This window comes from Arachis ipaensis, chromosome B3, assembly GCF_059453495.1.
Source record: "Arachis ipaensis isolate K30076 ecotype BB chromosome B3, ASM5945349v1, whole genome shotgun sequence".
NCBI lineage: Eukaryota > Viridiplantae > Streptophyta > Magnoliopsida > Fabales > Fabaceae > Arachis > Arachis ipaensis.
Window position 1 is genome coordinate 58,687,131 of NC_142438.1, and position 18,911 is coordinate 58,706,041.

An 18,911-nucleotide genomic window follows, 5' to 3' on the forward strand; every position below is an offset into this window, starting at 1 on the left:
ACTATATAAACCTATCTATATGCATGCAACTAGGTGCAAGATGATTCTACCTACTTGGTTAAAAGTATGTCAATCTCCAAGAACATATATAAGCAAGTAGGGCAAAGGTCCTATGACGACTCACAAACTCTACCGATTAAAATATCAAAATAAAGTACAAATAGACTTGCAAGAAGAAAAGCTCATGAAAGCCGGGAACAAGGAATTGAGCATCGAACCCTCATCGGAAGTGTATCCGCTCTAGTTGCTCAAGTGTATAGGGTCGATTCACTCAATTCTCCTCTAATCATGCTTTCTAAGATTTGTTTTTCTTCTAACAATCAACAATTATTCAATGCATGCATACATTCATCATGAGGACTTATTCATAGGTTGTAATGGGGCTAGGGTAAAGGTAAGGATGCGTATGGTCAAGTGAGCTTGAAATTTGTATCTTTGATTAGCCTAAGCTCTCGCCTAACACATGTAACAACCTATACAATTCTAATACACTACCTAGCTACCCATGATTCTCACTTTTTCACATACTCATGCATTCTCTTTAATTAACATTCCATATGCATTGATTTTTATTGAACTTTACTTTGGGGAATTTTTGTCCCCTTTTTATTTCTTATATATATATATTATTTTTTTTCTCTTTTTATACATTTTTTTCATATATATATATATATATATTTTTTTTTTCTCAAACTAAAATATATACAAAGATGTCAATGCATATGTGATGCCAGGGCATTTTGGCCAGTTTCACTGACCTTTTCTTTACTGTTTTAGGGTAGTTTCATGCATTTTCTTAGGAAATAAGCAAGTTTTGGGTAAAAATGCACTTACATCTTGATTCAAGCAAGCATGGTGCACTTTACATGATTTCATGAGAATTTTGCATAAATTAAATGACAAATTGGATGACGCATGTCTCATGATGAGGATTAGAACTTTGATGCACTTTATTGTTTGATTTTAGGACAAAGGAAGCAAGAAAGAACCACGTTAGCAGCCACGTTAGTCTAACTAATGTGGAATGGGAGCTAGCTTGCAACGTTAATGAGAAAAGCAATCGCCAATAACGTCCTCGAAGCCATCATAGCCCACGTTAAGAGTCATGTTAACTAAGTTAACGTGAACTCTAACATGGAAGAAGAAAGTGGAGCCAACGTTAGTGACACTCACCTTTGTCACTAACGTTGGACCAAGCTCATATTGGCCACGTTAAGGGCCACGTTAACTTAGTTAACGTGGACTCTAACGTTGGGAAGCAAAAGAATGGCCAACGTTAGTAACACTCACCTTTGTCACTAACGTTGGAATGAGCCACTTTGAGCCACATTAACTCCCACGTTAACTTAGTTAACGTGGAAGCTAACGTGGAGAAAGCAAATAATCGCCAACGTTAGTGACACTCACCTTTGTCACTAACGTTGGAATGAGCCACAATGAGCCACTATGAGCCACGTTAACTCCCACGTTAACTTAGTTAACGCGGAAGTTAACGTGGAGGAAAGGATGATGAGCCAACGTTAGTGACACTCACCTTTGTCACTAACGTTGGAGATGGCTATCATCACCACGTTAGAAGCCACGTTAACTTAGTTAACGTGGATTCTAACATGGGAAGTAGGGGCATCTTGGAACGTTAGTGACAAAGGTAAGTGTCACTAACGTTCTCGAAGGATTGGCAAGCCTACGTTAAGAGCCACGTTAACTAAGTTAACGTGGACTCTAACGTAGAGGAAGGGAGAACTCTCAACGTTATTGGAAAAGGTGAGTCCCAATAACGTGTGCGAAGGACCAAGAGGCAACGTTAGTAGTCACGTTGGTGCCACTAACGTTGAAGTTAACGTGGATCATCTCTGGGTTAGGAACGTTAGTGAAAAAGGTGATTGTCACTAACGTTCTCGAACCCACACTCTCACTTAACGTTAACGCTACTAACGTCCTGAGCTAAATACCCTGCCTACTTTACACTTTCTCTCTGCAAGTAAAGCTAAGCCCACTGAAGAGGATAACTGCTTCAAACTCAAGATCCAAAGGCCCATATCCAAGACTTGAAGAACCGACTAGAAGATCAGAAGAGTAGTATATATAGGGGTAGTTTTGAATTAGAGAAGGAGCTTTTTTTTGGGGAGTAGGAAATTTGAGAACTACTCTTTGTATTTTACTTTCTCTGCTTTTCTAGTTTATTTTTCAGAATGTATCTTCCATCTTTGTTTTCCCTTTCCAGAGCTATGAACAACTAAACCCCCTTCATTGGGTTAGGGAGCTCTGTTGTAATTTGATGGATCAATATTAGTTTTTATTATTCTTCTTCTATCTTTTCTCTTGATTTTACTAGAAAGCTTTCAATCTTCATCCAATTGGGTAGATATCTTGGAAATGAAGCTATTCATACTTGGATCTCTTCTGAACCTTGGAAGAGGAATGAAGAGATCATGCTAGAAATGCTTTCTCATGTTGGACCAAATTGGGGTTGGAAGGATATGGTGACTATAATTCTACCAACACTTGATTTGGGAATGCATGTGGTATAATCAGTGACCATACTTCATCTCTTCTCATGAGCAATTAACTAAGGAATTGGCTATTAATCAAGATTTGAGAGATTGAATTACAAGGAATTGTAATTTGATCACTTAAGATTGCCAAGGAGATCAATGAACGCATTGATTGAGGAAGAGATGAAAATGTACTTGATCCGGAGAATGCAACATCTCCTAAACCCAATAAATTCCCCATTCTGATCTTACCCATTCTTTTTAATTTTTGCAATTTACTTTTATGTGCATCTTCCCCATTCCCATTTAAGATTCTGCAATTTACTTTATGTCATTTATTTTCAGCTCTTTACTTTCAGCATTTACATTTTCTGCTATTTACTTTCTCGCCATTTAATTTCCTGCAACTCTCAAACCAAAATTCTGCTTCGCTCAACTAGAACATTCCTCTAATTAAAGTTGCTTGACCAATCAATCCCTCTGGGGTTCGACCTCACTCTATTGTGAGTTTTTACTTGACGACAATTCGGTATACTTGCCGAAGGAAAATTGTTGAGAGACAAATTTCCGTGCATCAAGTTTATGGCGCCGTTGCCGGGGATTGATTTTGTATCAACAATGATTAAATTGGAGGATAACTAGATTGAGCATTTTTCTTTTGTTTGATTTAAGTTCATTTGAGTATTTTACTTTCTGTTCAGTTATTTTCTTCCCCTTCCCCTACCCATTTTCTTAGTTGTTTACAATTCAGTCCACTAACCCACTAACTGTTTGATATTGCATCACTCACACTAACAGTATTTCTGTAGAAATTACTTTCTGCATCTATTTCCTTGCTTGTGCCTTGTTGGTTGTATGACAGGAAGAAGAAGCGGGACTTCAACTTCTTTTGATTCTGAACCTGAGAGGACCTTTCTTAGATTAAGGAGGGAAGCAAGAGGAAAGAGAGTAGTTGGTGCTGAGGAAGAGGAGGAGTACTTTGAACGAGATATGGATGAGAATATGGAGAACCATCATGAAGAAGAGGCTCACAACCATGGCCGAGAAGGTCCAGCACATCAGGCTGGGCAAGAGAGAAGGGTTCTGGGTTCGTACATCAATCCAAACTTAGGAAATTACGGGAGTAGCATCCAAAGGCCAACCAAACATGCCAACAACTTTGAACTAAAGGCACATCTCATCACCCTTGTTCAGAACAATTGTTCATTTGGAGGGAGTGTCCAAGAAGACCCTAATCAACATCTAACCACCTTCCTGAGGATATGTGATACTGTGAAGTCTAATGGTGTTCATCCTGACACCTATAGATTACTTCTGTTCCCTTTCTCACTCAAGGACAAGGCATCTAAATGGCTAGAATCCTTCCCAAAGGAGAGTTTAGCAACCTGGAAAGATGTGGTGAACAAATTCTTGGCAAGATTCTATCCTCCTCAATAGATCAACAGGCTGAGAGCCGAGGTACAAACCTTCAAGCAGCAAGACGGTGAGACTCTATATGAAGCATGGGAGAGGTTTAAGGACCTGACAAGAAGGTGTCCACCCGATATGTTCAATGAATGGGTGCAGCTACACATTTTCTATGAAGGCCTTTCTTATGAATCAAAGAAGACAGTAGACCACTCATCCGGGGGATCTCTGAATAAGAAGAAGACCATTGAAGAAGCCATAGATGTCATTGAGACTGTAGCTGAGAATGACTACTTCTATGCTTCTGAAAGAGGCAACACTAGAGGAGCGATGGAGCTAAACAATGTGGATGCACTGCTGGCCCAAAACAAGCTTATTACTAAGCAGCTGGCTGACCTCACCAAGAAAATGGAGAGGAACCAAGTAGCAGCCATCACCACCTCATCAGCAACCCAAGAGGGAGTGAATGTAGAGGCAAAGGATGAGCAAGAACAAGCCAACTACATTGGAAACTCACCCAGGCAGACCCATGATCCATGCTCCAAGACCTACAACCCTGGTTGGAGGAATCACCCAAACTTTGGGTGGGGAAATCAATAGGATCAAGGCCAAGATCAGAGACGTCACAACCCCAACAACCATGCGGCTCACCAACATTCCACACAAAGATCATATCAACATCACCCTAACAACACCTCTCCACATCCATACCAAAACCAAAACAACCCTTCTCATCACTCCAATCCCAACCCACCATCATCTGATGACAGACTCTCAAGGATTGAGAAACTACTTGAAGGCATATGCAAGGAGATTCAAGACAGTAAGGCATTCCGAGAAGAAGTGCGGTCCAATATGCAGAATCAAGATGCTGCCATCAAGAAACTTGAGACACAAATTGGCTACCTATTCAAGCAAATTCCCAGCCACAACCCTCGCAGCGATACTGACTCAAACCAAAGGGAGGAGTGTCAGGCTATCACCCTCAGAAGTGGAAAGGAATTGAAGGAGACTCCTAAGCAACCACAAGAGAAAGATTCAGTTGGAAAGAAGGAGGAACAAGATGAAGTTCAAGTCCCCACCTCCAACTCACATCAAAAGGAAGGAGAGCTGAAGCCATATGTTCCCAAAGTCCCATATCCTCAACAACTGAAGAAGAAGGGGGATGACAGCCAGTTCTCCAGATTTTTAGAAATCTTCAAGAAATTACAGATTAACATACCCTTTGCTGAAGCAATAGAGCAAATGCCGCTCTATGCCAAGTTCTTGAAGGAATTGATGACTAAGAAGAGAAGTTGGAAGAGCAACGAAACTGTGATACTAACCGAAGAATGTAGTGCTATCATTCAGCATAAACTACCCCAGAAATTGAAGGATCCTGGGAGCTTCCAGATCCCTTGTATTATAGGGGAGATCACAGTGGAGAAAGCTCTATGTGACCTAGGAGCCAGCATAAATCTGATGTCAGTAGCTATGATGAGAAAAATGAAGATCGAGGAGGCTAAGCCAACAAAAATGGCCCTACAACTGGCAGACCGATCGTTCAAGTTCCCTCATGGTGTAGTAGAAGATTTGCTGGTGAAGGTGGGGGATTTCATCTTCCCAGCAGACTTTGTGGTGTTGGACATGCAGGAGGAAGCCAAGGCCTTCATCATCTTGGGAAGACTGTTCTTAGCTACTGCTGGAGCTGTCATTGATGTCCAAAAAGGTAACCTCACCCTGAGATTACACAATGAAAAGATGACATTCAATGTGTTCAAGGCCATGAGTTACCCACCAGAATAATTGGGAGAATGTATGAGGTTGGACTCACTGGAAGATGCAGAGCAGGAGAGCTTTGAAGAAGAAGAACCTGAAAGGTTGATAGAGGAGGAATCAACGTCTAGTGAAGAGGCCGCAATAGCAGAAATTCATATACAAGGTGCACCAAAGGAAGAGAATGAAAAGTTAGAAGCACCAAAACTTAAACTCAAGGCACTGCCACCCACTCTCAAATATGCATACTTAGGCGAGAATGAAAGCTACCCAGTAATCATAAACTCATCCCTCAGCCAAGATCAAGAGAATGAACTGCTCCAAGTGTTACGAAAGCATAAAGATGCCATTGGATGGACCCTCGCTGACCTGAAAGGGATTAGTTCGGCCATATGCATGCATAAAATACTGTTGGAAGATGATGCCAAACCATCCATTCAATCCCAAAGGAGGCTAAACCCAATTATAAAGTTGTGGCAGGGAGGGGTAATCTACCCAATCTCAGACAGCCCCTGGGTCAGCCCCATGCATGTTGTTCCGAAAAAAGGAGGAATCACTGTAGTTCCCAATGAGAGCAATGAACTAATCCCCACCAGGACCGTCACAAGATGGAGGATGTGCATAGACTACAGAAAACTAAATGAAGCTACACAAAAAGATCATTTCCCCCTTCCATTCGTAGATCAGATGTTGGAAAGACTCGCAGGACACTCATATTATTGTTTTCTCGACGGTTATTCAGGATATAACCAAATAGTGGTTGATCCCAGAGACCAAGAGAAAACCTCATTTACTTGCCCATATGGAGTGTTTGCTTACAGGCGCATGCCATTTGGGCTATGTAATGCGCCTGCAACTTTCCAACGCTGCATGCTATCTATATTCTCGAATATGATAGAGAAATTCATTGAAGTCTTTATGGATGATTTTTCGGTATTCAGAGATTCCTCTCTTAGTTGCTTAAATCACCTAGCCTTGGTATTGAAAAGGTGCCAAGAGACCAATCTAGTCCTGAACTTAGAGAAATGTCACTTTATGGTAACTAAAGGAATAGTCCTTGGCCATAAGGTTTCTAACCAAGGCATTGAGGTTGACAGAGCTAAGGTGGAACTTATTGAAAAACTTTCCCCACCCAGTGATGCCAAGGCAATTAGGAGTTTTTTAGGGCATGCTGGCTTTTACAGGAGGTTTATTAAAGATTTTTCAAAGATAGTCAAGCCCTTAAGCAATCTCCTTGTATCTGATACACCGTTTGTCTTCGATGAAAAATGCATGCTAGCATTCGAAAATTTGAAACAGAGGCTGTCCTCTGCCCCTATCATTTCCCCACCTGATTGGAACCTACCTTTTGAACTAATGTGTGATGCATCTGATTTTGCAGTTGGGGCCGTGCTAGGGCAGAGGAAAGATAACTTAGTCCATGTGATCTACTATGCTAGCAAAGTCCTTAATGACACTCAAAGAAACTATACCACTACTGAAAAGGAGTTGCTAGCAATAGTTTTTGCATTTGACAAGTTTAGATCATACCTCATTGGTGCTAAAGTGATTGTTTTCACAGATCACACAACACTTAAATATTTGTTTGCCAAGCAAGAATCATAACCAAGACTAATAAGATGGATCTTATTATTGTAGGAATTCAATATTGAAATTAGAGACAAGAAAGGAGTGGAGAACAAGGTAGCAGATTACCTATCCAGAATCCCTCATGATAAAGGTGGAGCACATGATACAAGTGTAAATGAGCTCTTTCCTGATGAGCAGTTGATGACAGTTCACAAAGCACCATGGTTTGCATACATCGCCAACTTCAGGGCAACTGGGGCTTTACCTCCAGAGATCAACAAACATCAAAAAAGAAAGCTCATAAATGATGCAAAATATTTTGTCTGGGATGATCCATATCTCTTCAAGAAGTGTTCAGATGGAATCCTGAGAAGATGTGTTTCAGAAGAAGAAAGACGAGAGGTCCTGTTGTATTGCCACGGCTCATGCTATGGAGGCCATTTTGGAGGGGACAGAACTGCAGCCAAAGTGTTACAAAGCGGATTCTTTTGGCCCACCTTTTTCAAGGATGCCAAAGAACTAGTAAAGAACTGCAATGAATGCCAAAGAGCTGGAAACTTGCCCAGAAGAAATGAGATGCCATAGAATTTCATCTTAGAACTGGAACTGTTTGATGTATGGGGAATCGATTACATGGGACCATTCCCAACCTCATATTCAAACAAGTACATTTTGGTGGCAGTGGACTACGTTTCCAAGTGGGTGGAGGCTATTGCAACCCCAACAAATGATAACAAGGTGGTCATGAACTTCCTTAGGAAGAATATTTTTAGCCGGTTTGGAGTCCCACGAGCACTCATCAGTGATGGAGGGAGCCACTTTTGTAACAGACCACTAGAAGCTCTTCTCCTACAATACAGGGTGAAACATAAGGTTGCAACGCCTTACCATCCCCAAACAAGTGGGAAAATTGAGATATCTAATAGAGAGCTCAAAAGGATTTTGGAAAAGACTGTAGGAGCATCAAGAAAGGATTGGTCGAAGAAGCTGGATGACGCTCTTTGAGCATACAGAACAGCATTCAAAATACCACTCAGGATGTCCCCATATCAACTGGTGTATGGGAAAGCTTGTCACCAACCACTGGAGCTGGAACACAAAGCTCTCTGGGCTCTCAAGATACTAAATTTTGACAGCATTGCTGCTAGTGCAAAGAGAATTCTGCAGTTGCAAGAGATGGAGGAATTTAGATCTGAAGCTTATGAAAATGCCAAGATTTATAAAGAAAAGGCGAAAAGAAGGCATGACCTCCATCTGGCACCCAGGAGTTTCGCAAACGGGCAGCAAGTACTCCTCTACAAATCCAAATTGAGACTGTTCCCAGGAAAACTCAAATCAAGGTGGTCAGGACCCTTTCTTGTCACAAAAGTCTCCCCATATGGACACATAGAAATCATGGATGAAAGTTTTGAGAGGACTTTCACTATGAATGGACAAAGGCTCAAACACTATATGGGCAACATGGGAAAAAACCCCAAAGTGAAGTATCATCTCAAGTAATGGAGGGATCGTCGAGCTAGCGACGCTAAAAGAGCGCTTTGTTGGGAGGCAACCCAACCTAAGGTCGTTTCTTTTTCATCGTCATTTGAATAAAGACCACAAGTTGTTTCCCCTGTATTACAAGGAGCTAAGTTTGGTGTTTCACACCAAAATAATCCAAGAGTGAAAGTGTAATTCTAAGTTTGGTGTTCCACCGAAAATATTAGTTAGAATCACATTACACTCCAATGGCAAAATGCTAGCTCCAACTAATCAGGGGAACCACTTAGCAGTAGTTTAGTCTTTAGTTAATAGTTGCTTAGTTAATAACAACGTATGAGGCTCTCTGCAAGTATACAATCTGTTGTACTAGGCAAGTAACTATGTTTCGTGTTCACACACCAAATTAAGTTCAGAAATTCACAAGCATACATGCAAGCTAACTATTTCTCAAGTGCTTTGGGAACAAGCAACTTCCAATAACTTTGCAAGAGCCTTCTGAGGAAATGGTGCACCATCATCCAAGGAAATGAAGGAGCAAAAAACTATGGATGATGACAACAAGGGGACAGCTAGAAACCATCACCCGAAGGTCGTATTGTTACTTAATTCCATATACTTGAAATGCTAAAAAAATTGGAAGTCCCAAGGTACCCTTGATTAATAGTTACTCATTAGTTTAAATCATTAGAATTTAATGTTTGTTTTTATTGCTTTTGTCATATGTGTGTTGTCCACGATACCTACTGCATCTTCACCTTGCTTATTTGTATGCTTGTCCCCTTTTTAATCAAATAAAAAGAGAATGTGTGTTATCAAAGACCAGAGTGGAATCCATATTGTGAAGTAAGTTCCTAATCTTGTGGTGTGGTAATAGATTAGCTAAGTTGGTTCACCAATAAGGTGGGAAGGCAACTATCTGTCCTGAATTATATGCTTGAAACACACCCCATAAGACTAGCTAAATAATAAGATCCGAATAAGAAAAAAAAATAAAAAAATGAAAGTTAAAGAATAAAAGAAAAAGAGTAAGAAATAAGGCTAGGCACCAAGGGCTTGAATCTTGAGGCAAGTGTCTGTGGCGTTCCTGTGTAAGGGATTTACTTGGATGAATAAGCTCTTAGGGGTGCCTTATCACTTGGTAACTTGGGTTAACTAACTCGGGATTATCAGCTGAAAGTCCACTAACAAGAGTAACCTTTGCTATAGAACGCTTAGTAACCCAAAGAAGTGCTGGACACCAATGTCTCAAGAAAAGAAAATAACAAACCAAGTGCTTGTGGTGTGTATGTATGGAGGAAAGATACTTGAGGGAGTAAGTCCTTAGGGGTGTCTTAACACCTAGCACCTTGAACCAATTGGTTCAGGAGTGCTGGCTGAAAGCTTATCTTAAAGAGCCGCCCCCTCACAGAGCACCTAGTCTAAGAACACAAATAAGCCCTGACATGACAAAAAGGATCAATGAATAAAAGTTTCATAAGGTGCAGTCAAGTGGGTATTCCAGGACATGATAAAGGTCTAAAAGCCAGTGAAGGAATGAACCTAAGTTGCTATGCATGAAACCACCATAAAACCAAGGACATGACTTCCACAATAATGACTCATTTCTCTTGGCATTTCATTCATCATTCTCTTGTTCCAGTACTTGCTTAGGGACAAGCAAGCTTTAAGTTTGGTGTTGTGATGCCAGGGCATTTTGGCCAGTTTCACTGACCTTTTCTTTATTGTTTTAGGGTAGTTTCATGCATTTTCTTAGGAAATAAGCAAGTTTTGGGTAAAAATTCACTTACATCTTGATTCAAGCAAGCATGGTGCACTTTACATGATTTCATGAGAATTTTGCATGAATTAAATGACAAATTGGATGATGCATGTCTCATGATGAGGATTAGAACTTTGATGCACTTTATTGTTTGATTTCAGGACAAAGGAAGCAAGAAAGAACCACGTTAGCAGCCACGTTAGTCTAACTAACGTGACCCTAACGTGGAATGGGAGCTAGCTTGCAACGTTAATGAGAAAAGTAATCGCCAATAATGTCCTCGAAGCCATCATAGCCCACGTTAAGAGTCACGTTAACTATGTTAACGTGTAACGTGGAAGAAGAAAGTGGAGCCAACGTTAGTGACACTCACCTTTTCACTAACGTTGGACCAAGCTCATATTGGCCACGTTAAGGGCCACGTTAACTTAGTTAACGTGGACTCTAACGTTGGAAAGCAAAAGAATGGCCAACGTTAGTAACACTCACTTTTGTCACTAACGTTGGAATGAGCCACTTTGAGTCACGTTAACTCCCACGTTAACTTAGTTAACGTGGAAGCTAACGTGGAGAAAGAACGTGGAAGCTAACGTGGAGGAAAGGATGATGAGCCAACGTTAGTGACACTCACCTTTGTCACTAACGTTGGAGATGGCTATCATCACCACGTTAGAAGCCACGTTAACTTAGTTAACGTGGATTCTAACGTGGGAAGTAGGGGCATCTTGGAACGTTAATGACAAAGGTAAGTGTCATTAACGTTCTCGAAGGATTGGCAAGCCTACGTTAAGAGCCACGTTAACTAAGTTAACGTGAACTCTAACGTAGGGGAAGGGAGGACTCTCAACGTTATTGGAAAAGGTGAGTCCCAATAACGTGTGCGAAGGACCAAGAGGCAACGTTAGTAGTCACGTTGGTGCCACTAACGTTGAAGTTAACGTGGATCATCCCTGGGTTAGGAACGTTAGTGAAAAAGGTGATTGTCACTAACGTTCTCGAACCCACACTCTCACTTAACGTTAACGCCACTAACGTCCTGAGCTAAATACCCTGCCTACTTCACACTTTCTCTCTCCAAGTAAAGCTAAGCCCACTGAAGAGGATAACTGCTTCAAACTCAAGATCCAAAGTGTAACAACCCTAGTTTTTGAAAATCAAATAATTAGTTATTTGTGATTTATTTTATTTGTTGATAATTTTATTTTAAGAAAATTATTTTACTAAAGGTAATTAAATAGAGTTTCATGATAATTGAAGTTTAAATTAATTAGAATTTTTATATAATCTTTATTAGATATTTGGTATGATTGAAATTATAATTTTGATAATTGAAAAATAAGAAGAATTGTATAATTTAATTTAAATAAATTCTATTTTGAATGAATTATGTTATTAATTTGAACTCCTAGAAATTATTTTATTAGAAATGATTAGATTGATTTTTATAAATACTTTAAGTTTAAGTTAATTAACGTTCAAGTACAATTTTTATTATAATTAGCTATTTTGTAAATTGAAACTAAAGTTTCGGAGATAGAAAAATAATGAAAAGTTATCATTTAATTTGAATAACTAATATTGAGCTAAACCATATTTTATAAAAAGGTGATTAATATATTTATTTTATATTTTAAATTAGAAATAATTGATTGAACTTAGCAATATGATGATAAATAATGTTCCTAAATATTTTTTTAATAGAGTACATTTGATTTTAAAATTATCCTACCCTCCAATTTTATCAAAATATATATTCATATCTATCCTTATTTCTTTATAAAATCCTAATTTCTAACCCTAATTCCCAAATCAAACTCAGAAACCCTAATTTCCCAAATTGGAAACCCTAAGTTCCTAATCAGAAACCCTAACCTACCCATTTTCTTCTCCCTTCAGCCGCCCAAACCCCCCTTCTTCCTAAACCTACGTAGAAACAGAAACAGAGAGGAAATAGAGAGGGAAGAGCTGCTGCCCTACTGCCGCCGCAAGGAGCCCGTGCCACCATCATCGTCATCCTCGTGAACTGCAGCGTCACCGTTCAACCTCGTCCCGCCACGTCTCCATTGTCGCCATTGCTGCGAGCTCGCCACTGTCGAGAAGCTGCCGTCGCGTCTTGTCCCGCCGTCACTACCGTTGCCCTGGAGCTCGCCCGCCGTCGTCGTTGAGGGGCCAGCAGAGAGAGAGAACGAACGCGGGTCAGGGTCGCCACCAAGGAGAGGAGTTGTGCTCCACGCCGCTGTCGCCACCAGTCCACAACCAACACTACGAGGGTTCCATCGCCATCATTCCAGTGTCGCCGTTCGTGCCCTTCGTAGCCGTCGCCGTCGCCGAGCCGTTGCATCGCCGGACATCATCATTGGAGGACCAAATGGAGAAGCCAGCCAGTTATGCTTCTGCCTCTGGTTTCTGGAATCCGAGAAGACGCAACCGCCGCTGCTAGAACTGTTATTATTGGCCTGGCCCTGTTCTGGCCCTACTCTGAATTGTTACTGCTGCTATTTGGCTGATGCTGAAGCTTTCCACCATCACTGGAGCTGCTCAAAACCACCATGGTTGCTACCCAGGAAACAAAATGAGTGCTGGAAATTGTTACTGAAGTTGCCCAAGAACACTGTGTTTGCTGCCAAGGGGACAAAACGGATGTCAGAACCTAACAGAGTGCCGCTGTTGTCGATTAGAGATGCCAAAACTACCGCTGCTGCTGTGGATTTGAAATATTGGGTGTGTCGCATTTAAATTCTGCAAATTTCGACACTCTGAGGTAGGGGATTTATTTCAAAATTAACAGTTTTAACTTATGAATGCCAATGAGGTTTAGTGAGTAATTGCAAATAATTCATAATTACGATTAATTGATAGAAATAAGCTTGATTGATTTGAGATTGTGAAATTTGGATTAAGTTTGGTATTGAGATGATTTTCTAGTATTTCAACTAATTTATTGATTTTAGAGTGTGGCTGTGAATATCATTGGGTGTTCTTGTTGTGAGTGATAGATTAATTCTGGTTGAGGCTATGATTGATATTGGTTTTCTGATTTTGATGTAATTGTTGAAAATTCTGATTTTAGGTGTGTGGTTATATTCTAATTATTGAGGATAAGTGCTTACTGTTGATTTTAGTTATCTGATATATATGAATGGCTGTGAATTTGACTTGTGACTGGCTGAAATTCATTTTAGTGGTTATTGAAGGATTAGAACTTAAAGGAATAAACTGTCTTGAGAACCCGATTTTCTGAAATAATATAGTAAATTTTAAGAGTATATAAATAATTTTGTAATGGTTAGACTAATTTTCTGTGTCATGATTTATTGATTCTGACTTGGCTGTGATTGTGGCCGGTTTCATGGTTGTAAGTGATCAATTGATGATATTGATTTTGATTTGAGGCTGTAACTGTTACCGATTTTCTGATTGTTTGGAATTACTGAGAATCCTGTTATTTGATTATGTTGAGCTGGTTGCCATAGGCTGGTTTGCTTGATGGTTGCAAATTGACTGAAATTCTGATCTTTGACGGATTTATATTGAATTGAATGATGTGCTGGTTATTTGATATATTGTAACGGTAGTGGATTTGGTTGGTGACTGATTGAAGAATGGTTTTGGAAAATTAGTTATGAGTTTTTAAAGTTAGACTGGTTTACTTTTAAAATAAATGATGACTGGGTAAAATTCTGATTTTAATGGATGAAAGGATGTTAGTTCTTAAACTGAATTATGATAAGATAATTATTGAGAATCTTTTATGATAGTTGTTGATAAACGGATGGAGAATTGATTGAGTTTAATTTAAAAGGATTCTATGACTTATGAAAATAGTTATAAATTGATGAGATGGAAGTGGGATAGATGGATTATGTGGAAATTGCGGACTATGATTTAATTGTTGATTATTGCGAATTATGAATTTCTGATTGATTGAGAATCTCCTGTTGTGATAATTGATGAGAAAGTTTGATGAGATGTTGAAAAGAGGGAACCCGTAAGGGTGGCTGAGTCCGAGTTTTAGGGGAGGTGCTGCCGAAATTTTATAAAAATCTGAGGTTTCATTTGAAAAGTTATTTTAGAAGCTTTGAATTTGGAAAATTATATTACTTGAGTTTTATTTAGTTAAGAAAAGAATTATTCTATTTTGAATTCTTTCAGTTTATGAAATTGTTGGCAAGGACGTGGGTTTTGTCCTGCTTGCGTATTTATGGTTATAAAAGAGAATAAAAAGTAGAGGACCTGTTGAAAGGTCATTTGTTGCTTGAGGCAATCCAAGAGATGTGTTTATTCATTTGTTGCGTTAAGGCAACTCCAGATATACTTGTATGATCATCTGCTGCAGTGAGGCAGTCAGATAGATAATGGTGTGATCACTGAGAACGCTTTCCTACGGTACAGATCCATATTTTATTTCTGTAAGGCAGAGGGGTTATTTCCTGCTACAGAAGTACCGTGACCACCTGTTCCATTTCTGTAGTGGCAGAGGGGTTATTTCCTGTATACAGAAGGTGTGTCGGCGTACATCCCTGCAGTGGCAGATGTGTTATTTCCTGTGTGCAGTGGACCCTGTGGTGGCAGAGGGGTTATTTCCTGTACATAGGGGTATAGCCAATAGGAAAGCCTTATCCAGACAGAGGTTGCTGGATAACGTCGGGAGCGGGTTAGTAACCGACAGATGAGCTCATTACCTGTACTAGGGCTAGACATGCATCATCCTTATTTGCGCATCTGCATTTGATTGTGTTTGCTTGTTTTATTTCTTTGTAATTTGTGTTTCTTATCTTGTTTCTTTGTGATTGTGCTGTTTGTTTTAGTGACTTGCTTGTGTGTTTGATTAGATATTTTTGTTCATGCTGTGAACTTAGTAATGTATTGAGGAATGGTATTTGTGAAATGAGTTTTGGGTATATTATTTATGTTGCTGATTTACTTAGTTACTGTGATGGTTGAGGAATGCTATTTGTAGCTGATGAATTGCTAGTGCGATTGAGACTTTATGTAAGTAATACGAATTAAAGAAAGGGATTTAAACGGTTTCAAGTAAGTCTTGAGAAATTTTTGAAAAGGTTTGATAAAGAAAACTACATTAGAAACTTGAGTTAATTATTTGCATGTTAATCATTACTTTTACGGCATTCCCATTCCCTACTGAGAACGTGTGGTTTGTTCTCACCCCAAAATCTTCCACCCTTTCAGTGACACAGGTTCGAAGACTCAGTTTGAAGCTACGGGCGATTCTAGAATTTATTTATGAGTTAAGTTTATGACTTGAGATTCTTTCATAGAATTCCCTCGCCCTTACTGCTTAAGGTTTTTATTTTATGCAGAGGGATAGGAGTTGTACCTGAATTTTATTTAAATTCTTTTGTATAATATTACTATTATTAATAATTATGTGATTATTATTACTTGGTGATGTTTGCTATATGATTTTAATTAATAAAAACAAAAATTTCTAGTATTTTTACTAAAATTGAATCACGATATCGAACGAAAGGCTTAATAGTAAATAGTTAATAAGGAAAACAGGTCAGTAAAGCCTTACTTTTGGTACGATCATGACGTATTGGAAGTTGGGTCGTTACACAAAGGCCCATATCCAAGACTTGAAGAACCAACTAGAAGATCAGAAGAGTAGTATATATAGGGGTAGTTTTGAATTAGAGAATGAGCTTTTTTTGGGGAGTTGGAAATTTGAGAACTACTCTTTGTATTTTACTTTCTCTGCACTTCTAGTTTATTTTTCAGAATGTATCTTCCATTTTTGTTTTCCCTTTCCAGAGCTATGAACAACTAAACCCCCTTCATTCGGTTAGGGAGCTCTGTTGTAATTTGATGGATCAATATTAGTTTTCATTATTCTTCTTCTATCTTTTCTCTTGATTTTACTAGAAAGCTTTCAATCTTCATCCAATTGGGTAGTTATCTTGGAAAAGAACATATTCATTCTTGGATCTCTTCTAAACCTTGGAAGAGGAATGAAGAGATCATGCTAGAAATGCTTTCTCATGTTGGACCAAATTGGGGTTGGAAGGATATGGTAACTATAATTCTACCAACACTTGATTTGGGAATGCATGTGGTATAATCAGTGACCATACTTCATCTCTTCTCATGAGCAATTGACCAAGGAATTGGCTATTGATCAAGATTTGAGAGATTGAATTACAAGAAATTGTAATTCGATCACTTAAGATTGCCAAGGAGATCAATGAACGCATTGATTGAGGAAGAGATGAAAATGAACTTGATTTGGAGAATGCAACATCTCCTAAACCCAATGAATTCCCCATTCTAATCTTACCAATTCTTTTTAATTTTTGCAATTTACTTTTATGTGCATCTTCCCCATTCCTATTTAAGATTATGCAATTTACTTTCCGTCATTTATTTTCAGCTCTTTACTTTCAGCATTTACATTTTCTGCTATTTACTTTCCCGCCATTTAATTTCCTGCAACTCTCAAACCAAAATTCTGCTTCGCTCAACTAGAACATTCCTCTAATTAAAGTTGCTTGACCAATCAATCCCTGTGGGATTCGACCTCACTCTATTGTGAGTTTTTACTTGACGACAATTCAGTATACTTGCCGAAGGAAAATTGTTGAGAGACAAATTTTCGTGCATCAATATGGTTTTACATATTTAATGCATAAGCATGTACCCAATCCCATGATTTTCAACAAAAACAAAAATTATACTTTTACCTCAACCAATGTCCCAAGTTTCCCATACCCAAATGATACACACCCTCACTAGCCTAAGCTAATCAAAGATCCAAATTAAGGACATTTATTATTTTTCACTTAGGGGTAGTGATATGCTAAAATTAAGAACAAAGGGGATTAAATAGGCTCAAAATTGGCTAACAATAGTTGATGAAAGGTAGGCTATTTGGGTAAGTAAGCTAAATGAAATGATGGCCTCAATCATATAAATGCATGTATACATGGAATAATGGACATAAAGAATCAAACAAATCAAAGATTACAATCATAGAAAAAGAATAATGCACACAAGAATGAAAAATAAGTGGTTATATGATGTAACCACACAATTGGGCTCAAAACTCACATGCTTGTGTTCTTAGCTCAAAAACCATGTTCCAAAATATATTCTTCAAGTAAGTTTGTCACAAAATTTTTTTTTTCAAATTGGTAGGGTGCCCTAAAAACCGTTTTCTTGGAAAAGAAATCATCACCCTAACCAAGTAGTACTAACATAAAAAGAAGTGGTAAAATATGTACAATTTCTAACTAGCATACAACCTATCATGCAATGCAACAACTAACTAACAAGGACAAAAATTAAGAATTGGTGTTGAAAAAGGAAGTTGTTACCCATGGAGGTCGGTCAGACGACCTCCCCACACTTAAAAATTTGCACCGTCCTCGGTGCATGCAAAGAAGAGCAAGGTGGACGGGTTGCTACAATTGATGAGCTCCTTCAAAAAGGTTGTACAGGTGAACTTGTTTATTGCCCCATTTAGAAGCTTTTCCATTCCTTTCCTTCTTGGTGGCCAACCTAAAAGGAAAGAAAGAGAGAGAAAATTAAGCCTACAACAAAGATATGAAAGCAATTAGAACATAGGCGGGGGCTAATGCCAAATAAGAGTAAGGTTCTCACTACATGTTAGCTACGCATGTAAGTGGGAGAGAAATATAGGCATAGGGCATATTAACTAATACTTGATGCAAGAACAGGTTAAAGCATGAAGAGCACTCAAAAGCACCAAGTTCAACTAGAAATAGTGGGTCATGAAAGACATGTAAGCTCAAATCATTGCACAAAGGGTACAACGATCATCAAAGATTAAGCATTGAATTAGAAATTTCATTACCCATCAATATCAAACAAGTCTAGAAGCACCAAGAATAACCAAGAAATTCTCAACAATTGAGTAAGAGCATTCAACACCATTATTAAAATAAGAAACTTAGAAAAGAAGGTAAGAACAAGCTATAAAAACAAAATTAAAATGCAATAAATGAAAATAAGCAAATAAAATAAAAGAAAATGGGAGAAAAGAAATTTTTTTTGACCGGCGCGGACGCGTCATGCACGCTTCCGCGCCGATGCGCAGTTTGGCCAAAGGACGCGTACGCGCCAGGTGCGCGCACGCGTGGGTTGCAAGCACAGAATAGGCACAAACTGGGTATAACTCTCTGGAACATGTACCAGGAGGGCATGTGGCGCTATCGGCGCGCACGCGCACAGCGTGTGTCCGCGCGCATTACGCAATTAACTTCAGCGACGCGTACGCGCCAGGTTCGCGCATGCGTCGATGGTTTGTGCTTCAGGCATGGTGCTGGCGCAGTGTAGGCGCAACTCTCGGGTCAATGTATGGAGGGGTGAGATTTTTCAATCCATACGTCCGCGCCTATGGCGCGCTCGCGTGGATGGTCGAAAATGCTCGAGGTGCGCGTACACGCCAGGTGCGCGCACGCATA

General features: G+C 39.2%; 1 pseudogene; it reads left to right on the plus strand.

Moving 5' to 3' along the window:
* The first annotated feature begins 5,699 nt into the window (after nt 1–5,699).
* On the plus strand, nt 5,700–13,203 carry LOC148570770 (uncharacterized; annotated as a pseudogene).
* The last annotated feature ends 5,708 nt before the right edge of the window (nt 13,204–18,911 follow it).